The sequence below is a fragment of the Rattus norvegicus genome, chromosome 6 (assembly GCF_036323735.1).
Source record: "Rattus norvegicus strain BN/NHsdMcwi chromosome 6, GRCr8, whole genome shotgun sequence".
NCBI lineage: Eukaryota > Metazoa > Chordata > Mammalia > Rodentia > Muridae > Rattus > Rattus norvegicus.
This window is the reverse complement of record NC_086024.1, coordinates 43,772,879-43,782,304: the sequence shown is the minus strand read 5'-3', so window position 1 is coordinate 43,782,304 and position 9,426 is coordinate 43,772,879. Positions and strand designations below refer to the sequence as shown.

Sequence of the window (9,426 nt, the reverse complement as noted above, 5' to 3'; positions counted from 1 at the left end):
TAAAAAATGTTCCCACACTTCAGTTTGAATATTTTTACAGTCAGATACGTAGGTTTATTTAGGATGTAAGAAATGTAATTCTAGAGAACTGAAGTCCTCTAATAATTTTGACACAAGAAGAGAGCACAATTTTTTTTTACTTTTTTCATGTTTAAAATCTCGGTGATATTTAATGAAAACAAACCCTACCTTCTAATGTATAGGGTGCACTGGAACTCACTACTCACCATGTTCAAGGAAAAGCACCAGGGCAATACTCGGAGGGAGCTCACATCCACTCTCCAGTCATAACTTAAAGGTATTTCTCCATGGCAAAGCCACAATAGTTACATACCCAGGCAATGACACATGCTTTTCACAGTCCCATGGAAAAAAAATAATTCAATTGATCCTAATCCGTGATGGAAGAAGGCACTTCCGAGCACCCACATAAAATGTGCATGTAAACAGCAGTGCAGTGCACCCTTCAAATCAACGTGACTTGTACACAGCCTGACCCAGACAGAAGGAAAAATAAAGTCCATCACCGCCACAGCTAAAGGCATGTTAGAATTTCTACCAAGAAACTACTTCTCTTATTATTCATGGAGCAGGCTATGTTACCTCTGTGAAATACAAAACCCTTGTGGACATTTCATACTGCAAAACCAGCATGCTCTAGGAGTATGCATCAGATCAGAGTGCTTGTGAGTGGTCAGGAGTGTGCAGGAGGCATTTCTGAATACCCACGTTTAATATCCACCAGCCCTGGTGGGCTATTGGTAGCCCCATGGAAAATGCATTAGCAACTGCAAAGGCATAAATTCCAATCAAGTTTTTCATGAGACTCACTTAGTCTACAGTGATGAACAGCAGTGACAATAATTTTTAAATCATCCACTAATGATTAGCTTTACCTAGTAAGAAACATTCTGGATTAGTACATCCCAGTTACACAGCACCAGTTCAGACAGGACCATCAGACACCTACAGCATCACGTCGCTCACTGGAAAGTTCATTTCTTATCACTTTCCAAGTCAAGGAGAAAATTAGAACAGTGATGAACACTGACTGGGAATTCGGTAAAACAGATGCGTAGCAGACTGTACAAGTGCCACTTTGTTCTCAGGAACCTACCACCCCTGCAGAAGTGTCTGCCTCTGTGAGGATGAACACACAAGGACACAGAGGCCAATGGCAGGACTGAAGCCCCATCAGGAATGGCCATACTGTGTTTCTATTACCAAACATCTGCTATAGGGTTCTGAGTTCACCTCCAGCTTTGATTCTACACAGGGTTAGCCAGCTTCAAACATGGAGACTGCTTCATCTGCATTTTTACCAGCTTGATTCTTTCTAGCACACCCTTCTTAGGCATTTAAAGGGATAAGGGCATGTAAAGGTATGCGTAGTGAAGGGTCAACTATAAATATTCAGACCTTTTGCTTTTACAAATTACAGCTTGAAATGACTCCACAAAGAAAACCAGTTTCTTCATAAAAGAAATAAAGTATATAAAAGTCTGGAATGATGAGTAATTAAAATACAAAACTCAAGTACAAAACACACAATTTTTTCTTCCCAAACTACACAGATTCATACAGTTGACTCTACTATGCAACTTCTCCATATATAATTACACCACTAGGGTAAAGTACTGTTAATACCAAAACTCATCAGTTAGTACACTGAGGCTCTATGTCCTGACAACCATTAAAACTGCAGCACTGGGCCAGAGCTGAGAGGCATCTTCGCTAAGCATGGCTTCCTTCTTCCTGCTCTTGTGTTCCGTGATTATTAAAAGAAGGGATCTGTTCTGCAAATGACTACACCATCCACTGCCCATTCAGAACATCGCCGGGAGCTGATTCTCCTCTCGGCTCTGCTCTGTTGGCTGTTAGCCCATTTGAAACAAAGCCACAGGTTGACCATTACACGGATTTTCACCACAGGCACTGCCATACGCTGCCTCATAGGCTGGGTCATAATTTTCTTCCTTAACAGCCATCTTCTTTCCATCCTCTTGCGCAAGCTGTCGGTCCAAAGTATTTTGCACTTCCTGAACGTCTGTGTTGTGTTCAATGCCCTCCACCTGATCTCTTCAGTCCTTCAGCTTAATGGAGTCATGAACTTTGTCCTGGGCTCGAGGAAGCTGAGTGCATCCGGCACTGGACGACGACATGACATAGCACAGGGTTTCTATGTCTGGGATCTTGTGGGGTTGAAGCCCAAGTTCCAAGTTCTTAACCTTTACTCCAAAATCTTCTTTACCGAAAGTTTCATAAATACCTTTCCCGTTAAACACCACTCTTCTTGGCTGATATTTCTGTAGTTTTTGCACTAGGATACGCCTTCCTTCCCGAAATCCTTTACTAGACAGACACTTGCTGCCTGGCGTCATCCGTTCTACCATGTTTCCCGATGCCATATTTCCCGGGTAAGGTGTGGTCAGTCATCCGTGTGACTCAACTGCACCTCACTCAGCCCAGACAGGAACAGACACTTCCAGAAGTGACTTATTTACCCAGAGTAATGATGCTCTTTGTATTACTCCTCGGTTAATGCCAATAATCACAATATACAGATTGAAGGTCAAAATGTCAGGAAGAGTCTTGGTCAGAAGCTCAGCTTCAGAGACACTGTTGAAACGGTCCACTTTCTTTTTCACTTTAAAAGTGTCTGTGATTTTCTCTTGCTTTTCTTTTAATTTTGTTGACCTGTCGGATTTCTTTGATGCAGCAGATTTTTGGGGGGCTCCAATGGATCCTGGGGCTCTGCTGCCCTGGTTTTCCTTCTCCTTCTCTTTGGAGCCTCTGGTACAGGTTCCTGGGCATGAGCTTCTGCTGGCATCTGCTATCCAGTCATGGCTGCCATGTTGGAAGCTTCCGCCATCATTTGTTGAAATGGAAATGAATACAAAGCTTGAACTTTCTCCAGAGAGCAGAACAAGATCGGGGCGGCCAGTGGATGGACCGCACTGTACTCGGTCCCTCCCACGGTGCTACATCACCGTGGTGAGTCCACTGAGAGTACAATTTATGAGAATGCCATTATTAATTTCAGCTATTTGAAATCCCCATGGTCTCTTAAATCAAGACTATCCTGGATATTTCTAAATAACTGAAGGCTGTGCTTTGGAAAAACAGGGTCAATAAATCACATAAATGATGATAAGAAAGTCCCCTTTGCCATATCTCCCAAAGGCTTCTGTGGTGATTTAAATATGATTGGTTCACAAGGAGTGACACTATGAGGAGGTTTGTCCTTGTTGAAGAAAGTGCGTCACTGTGGAATTGGGCTTTGGCTGGCTCCTCGTATGCTCAGGCTCCACCTATGAGAGAACAGACCCTGCTCCTAGTTCCCTGAAGAGAGACATCTCTTGGCTGCCTTCAGATCAAGATGTAGAACTCTCAGCTCCTCTAGCACCATGCCTGCCTGGATGGGGCCATGCATCCACCATGATGATACTGAACTGAAGCTGAACCTGTAAGCCAATCCAAATTAAATGTTGTTCCTTATAGAAGTTGTCTGGGTCATGATGTCTCTTCACAGCAGTGGAAATCCTGTGACACTTCATTAGTCTTCACAGCCTGAAGACCAAGACATCAATATAAGGGACTTTGAGAGATGTTCAAGATCTTCTTTTTATAGGAAGCTTTAATTAAGGAGAACTAAGAAGAATAAATAAGTTAACATGTATAATGTTAAAAAAGAAAATAACACCACACATTTCCTTGATATTTACAAGGTCTTGTCTGTATTAACTTGTTTACAAAATTTTTTAAAGATTTTCTGTTTTTAAATGAAGGTGTGTGTGTGTGTGTGTGTGTGTGTGTGTGTGTGTGTGTGTGTGTGTGTGTAAGTGTGCAGAGAGGCAAGACAAGGGTGTTGAGTTCCTTAGGGCTGGTACTATAAGTAGATATGAGTTGCTTAACATAGGTGGTGGGAACTGAATTCAGATCAACGTAATTTATGGTTTTTAAAGGTTCCATTTTTCTGCAATGAGTTCACTTTTTACTTCCGATCATAAATAAATTACTACAACTATTTCTTGTAGCACTTTGCTCGTTAGAGTACTATTTTATTTCACCTTTCTGTTTCCTTGTATAAAATACCAAATCCATGTTTTGCAAGTATTTTTTCTCTGTCTTACATGCTCATGGTTTATGTTTTCATTCTTCAAAAAAGTCTGTTTTATTTTATTTTATTATTTCATAATGCAATCAATCTTTGTCTGATAAGCTCTTCAGTCTTAATCTATTGTTACAGATGAGATCTGAAATGTCCCCAAGGGCCATTCATTTGATAAAATATGTCTTCAGCCTAAGATACTGGTAGGAGGCAGTGGGTTTTTTTTTTAAATGACAGAGCCTCAAATAAAAAGGATCATTTGGGTGTGCCCTTGAAAGATATACTAGGACTCTGGTCCCTCTTGCTGTTCTTTGCTTCCTACCTACCATACAGAAACTATATTGATCCACTAACATTATGCTCCTGGCATGAGGTCCTACCTTGCCACAGGTCCACAGTGGTGGTAGCCATTGACTGACACCTCTGAAACTGTGAGTGCCAATGAATCTGCTTCCTTATCCCTTTGTCTCTCTCCTCAGCCCCTGCTAACCATCATTTTACTCTCAAATTGGATATTTGTCCCCTCTGTCTACTGCAACACATTACACTATGTAGTTTTTGAAATTACAGTGATTGTCTATATAGTCCCTTTGATGATAAGTGATTGATTTGAAAAGGAAAACTCAAAGATTGTTTGTCCTGTTATGATCCTGAAAATATTTAAGCCATCTGAAAGAAACATAATAAAAGACCATGAGCTCTTGGTCACACCTGCCACCATTTGCAGGTACAAGGTCTTCCCAAAATTTTTCACTAGAAACACCACCAGATATTGATTAAAATAATCACAGACATTATGTATTATTTGGAAAGCACTTTGATTAGGATTTGCAAGAGAAAGAAATTTCATGAGGTAGAGCAAATAGAAGCACAAACAGCAGATTTTGCTACCTGCCTCTGAAACCCTGCAGGCATTGATGTTCCAATGGGATACTCATGTGAGTCCTGGATTCACCATTTTTATCAGAACTCCATCACATGTAATTATTGATAGCTTGGCTGATTCATGCCTATGTGATTGCTTTCAACCTTTAGAAAAAAATGGTACTTTATCATTTAGATCCCTTATCCTAAGTCATGTTTTTTAATTGATTACATCGACTCATATTAATCTTCCCATAAACTTAATAGTCTGAATGTCATTATGAAGATCCATTGTTGATATGTTGATCATTCATGTCTTCTTACATATATAAACACCAAAACCTTCAAGCCATATTATATAACATGTTGATATATAAAGTTAGTTACAGGTATCCATTATCTAAGATTGAAGAACTATTAATCTGAGCTCTCCAGTGTTGTACTATATCTCTTCCTCACAAGTTTATGACTACATTTGCCATATAAGGCTTTAATTTTCCTATTCAACCTTCTAGTTCATCACACTTAATTTGTCTTAAACTTTTTTCCCTTGGGACAATGTTCCAATCCCTACAAATTGTGTAGATATCTTCTAAAGGGGACAATGTAGAATCCAGTATTCTCATGAGATTATAGTGACACAGCTCATGTGTCCATTAAACCTGCAATTTTAATATCATTTAATTTTAATTTTAATATTGATCTCTGGTCATTGATAATAGTTTTCCAAACAAAGCAAACAATAACAATGACAAAACTGTCATCCAGTACTCCTAAATCTGTTTGTTCTCTCAATTGGAGTTGCTTTGCCTTTGACATATGGGAGCAGAGAAACTGAGCTATTACGTCTCTCACTTTAAATATTTTTCTTTATGTAAGTCATAATCTCAATCCCTCCCTTGAAGTCTCCATCTATAATCTCTAGATGCCAAATGAATCCTTGAGACATTAATCTACTTCTATGTAATGTCATTTTTATTGCCTTTGGCAGTTAGAAGTCCAGGAACTCAAGTGGATATTTTATAGCATAGACATTTTGGTGATAGTGTGAAATTTTTACTTATGTCTAAGTCTAGGACAGCACTTCTTTCTGTAGCATGCATTATATCTCTAATACTTGGTTTAGTTTTCTCTGGTTGCTCTGTGGATTGCTGACAGGAAATGCCTGGCTCATATAGTACTCTAATGTTGTTTTAGGGAACAAAGTAAAAGGAATAAATGTTTCTGAAGTACTTTGCTAGTACTAAGTAATGGTGGTCATCTTAATTATGGTCATATAATTGTCATTGCTTTTACAGTGATGATGCTATAAATAAAAGTGGATTTAAATGTTGGAATCATCTAACTGGTTTATTTTAGAATAGAATTGGTTTCTATAAAAACAGCATATCATGTGCATATTCATTAAAATATAACATGATCATCACATGTGTATTCTTAAATATGTTAAAAGATGTTATATTTCATGTTTGCTGCTCTATTGGTACTTGAACACAAAGAAATAGTTCACAAATCATGGGTGACATTGATTTTTGCCTTTGTTAAAGTGACAATTCAAAAATGCCATCCTAAATATTCAACATTCAAAATCCTAAGAAAGTGTCCTTGCTGTGCACTGCTTCCACAGACTGGGCTTCCCTGAAGCCTTAGGCATATCACGTATTTCCAAGTTAACATTAATAGTTCATTCCCACAAGGTCATTCCATATTCCTCATTGAATCGCTCTTTAAATTCAATCATTATTCCAAGAGCTATTTGTTGATCAGCTAACCTGTGCTAGATTCCAGTGAGTCTACAGACAGTAGGGAAGATTGATAAATATCACTACAAGGATGGTCTAGTACAGTAAGGAATTTGGGAGGTTGCAGGAAAAACATGAAGCAAGCAGAAAGACACTTCATTTATTTATACCATCCTGACATCTAGTCAATATGCTCAACTTATATTTTTTACATTTTCTTAATTAAAACAATTTCATGTAACATGTTTAACTTGCATATTTGTCGTGATATCTCTATGGTTGTCACTCACTGTCATTAAGACTATTGTGACAATTTCTATAGTGATTACACTGTAGAATCATTAATCCTCCAACTGTGTCTTTTGTGCTGCTGTTAAATTATCCAATCTGTGCAGAAAACAAATAAACAACTATAGTGTAAAAAGACCTCAGTGTTATCAAATAACTCTTCGTTAATAGGACTATGGTTAAATCCATTCATTGGATCAAAATATATATAGAGAGATTCAATCAAATTTGTTATTTGTATTAACTCATAACAGACTTAAAAACGGAATCAGCCTATTTGCTGTCCTATACATCTGGAATCGTCCATGTATTCATGTTTTTGCTCAAAATTACACCTTTTGATTTGTACAATTTGGGAAAATGTCTTTATCTTTCAAGTTTGGATATACAGATTTTTTTACCTTAATTTTTAATTTTGAACACTTTCCTTTGTTTGCCATGACAAATTCCGTGGATATATTTATGTTGTCCTTGTCCTTTCTATTGTACTTCAAGTGATTCATTGTTTTATATACTAAAAACTTATCTCAAGAATCTTCATTTTTTTCTTACCTAAACTTATTCTTATATCTATCCAAAATATGTTTGGGTTGCCTACATTCACATCCTTTGAGGTGAAGAATTATGCACTTGATTTTGTTTCCCCAGTTTCTAGGACAGGGTAAGAAACAGATATGTAAAATGTAGATAAAACACTCAGGAAAGGAGCTATAAAAAGATGGGAAAGATAAACACACAAACCCCAATGAAAAGGCTTCTCTGTAAGAGATCCTCTAAGTATATTTATATCTGAAGAGGCAAAGTCTCCTTAATGCTTATCTTGTGAATTTTCTCACTAGCTGCTGAGGCTTCAGGGCTGCTAACTAATGGAATCACATTCTTATTGTGAAATATATAAGTAGCAGAAATAAATGCTCTTGTGAATCTATTTGTATGTATATGTGCCGAACAGACAAAAAAGAAAGACTTAAAATCTCAGAGGCATTATATCTTAATCTTGTTCCAAACACATAATATATTATTAGGATAAAGCTTAATCGTAATCCTCTAAAATAGTATCCAGTGCCGTATCCTCCAATCTTCTTTAGTCCTGACAGTCCATCGTTTGACCAATTGGTTTGTTTAGAGAACATTGTCACATAGTGAAGCTGGGGATATAGCTCAGTTACTGAAGTGTTTGCCTTACATGCACAAAGTCATGGACTGATCATCAGTAAAATGTTAGATATTGTGATGGTTTGCATATGCTTGACATAGGGACTGGCACTATTAGAAGACACCTTGTTGGACGAAGTGTGCCACTGTGGGGGTGGGCTTGGAGACCCTCCTCCTAGCTGCCTGAGGATACTTAGTCTGTTCCTGGCTTCTTTTGATAAAAATGTAGAACTCTCAGCTCCTCCTGTACCATGCCTGCCTCTACACTGCCATGTTCCTGCCTTGATGATCATAGACCGAACTGAACCGGTAAGTCAGTCACAATTGAATGTTGTCCTTTATTAAACTTGCATTGGATATGATGTCTGTTCACAGCAATAAAACCCTAACTAAGACAGATATGTTGGTGCACACTCATATTCCAAGCACTAAGAAGGTGAGAGCTAGAGGATCAGAAGTTTAAGGTTGTCTCTGGTTACATTTGATCCTGTCTCAAAAAATAAATTAAAAAAAAAAGAAACACATTTAATGAGAAGTAAATTCACATTCTCTACTCAAAGCTGTAAAAGCTTTACTGCATTAAGGTAAAGGGCTAGAAATGTTTGTTTGGCAGAAATCTAGCATTAGCAATGAAGACAGTTTCCCTAAAATTTGCTTACTCAAATAAATATAAATAGTTGTTATTAGAAATCTGCATCAAATTCTAGACTTTGCATTCAGTAAACCCTTGTCCATTACAATTGCATTTCAAGAAGTGAGTGAACAATTGAGCATTGTCTCAGTCTGCATACCTTCCAATCCATATACCTCTAAGTCTTATGGAAAGTACGAATCTTTAACAAACTTTTGCTATCTTCTCACATCATAGGATGAACTTGAGACTTTAGTATTTTTGTCATGCCTGGCTCTGTCTCAGTGCTGCCATCAGTTACTGCTTCCATAAATAGTCCTGGATCCTACTTAGCCTGATAAATTTCACTTTCTAAAAAGTATAGTCTCCCTATGCATAGAATTCTAAGTTTTTCCAAGTGCTTTAACTTTGATATTATTCCTTCTGTCAAAGTTCATTCGGATGATCCCATGGAGTCTGGACCTTCTATGAAAGGATGGACAGAACTCAGAATTCACTTCAATAGAGAAGAGTTTGGGTCAAGTTACTACATGCTATGGCTACATGGCTAAAGGCAAGTAGGAGGACTTTGCCCATTTCCTTAACCTAACAGTAGAACTAATAAGTCTTAGGTCTGAACACTGAGATATCAGATA

At 37.9% G+C, this 9,426-nt stretch overlaps 1 pseudogene; it reads right to left on the bottom strand.

Annotated features, from left to right (window-relative positions):
* Positions 1-1,734: 1,734 nt before the first annotated feature.
* Positions 1,735-2,914, bottom strand: Tdg-ps2 (thymine-DNA glycosylase, pseudogene 2; annotated as a pseudogene).
* Between the last annotated feature and the right edge of the window lie 6,512 nt (positions 2,915-9,426).